This window comes from Pristis pectinata, chromosome 20 (genome assembly GCF_009764475.1).
Source record: "Pristis pectinata isolate sPriPec2 chromosome 20, sPriPec2.1.pri, whole genome shotgun sequence".
NCBI classification, from domain to species: Eukaryota; Metazoa; Chordata; class Chondrichthyes; order Rhinopristiformes; family Pristidae; genus Pristis; species Pristis pectinata.
This window is the reverse complement of record NC_067424.1, coordinates 7,543,494-7,543,866: the sequence shown is the minus strand read 5'-3', so window position 1 is coordinate 7,543,866 and position 373 is coordinate 7,543,494.

Here is a 373-nt window from a genome sequence, read left to right as displayed (position 1 = left end):
TCAACAAAAAGTACAGAAGTACCATCCAGTTGTGAACTGTACATCATCAGAGGCCATTGCTGAGCTGCAGAAATATCCACATTCCCTACACAGTGGACCTGGAATGAACATTGTGGACTTTGCAATCAAGGAACTAATTTTCAATATTTCATTTTTTGTAGAAATTGGTTCATACAGTGCACACAGTTGAACTCCTACGCACAGCTCCCTCTTTCATCAGCTCTGGTTCCTAAGATCTGGGAGTGGTGATCAATCTACAAGACCCAAGCCAGAAATGCAAATAAGCAAGCACTGGAATATCATCTGATAAAGTAAAGTCTCATTCCAGGGAAAACATTCAGTGACATTTGCATTATCTTTGCCATCAAATAAC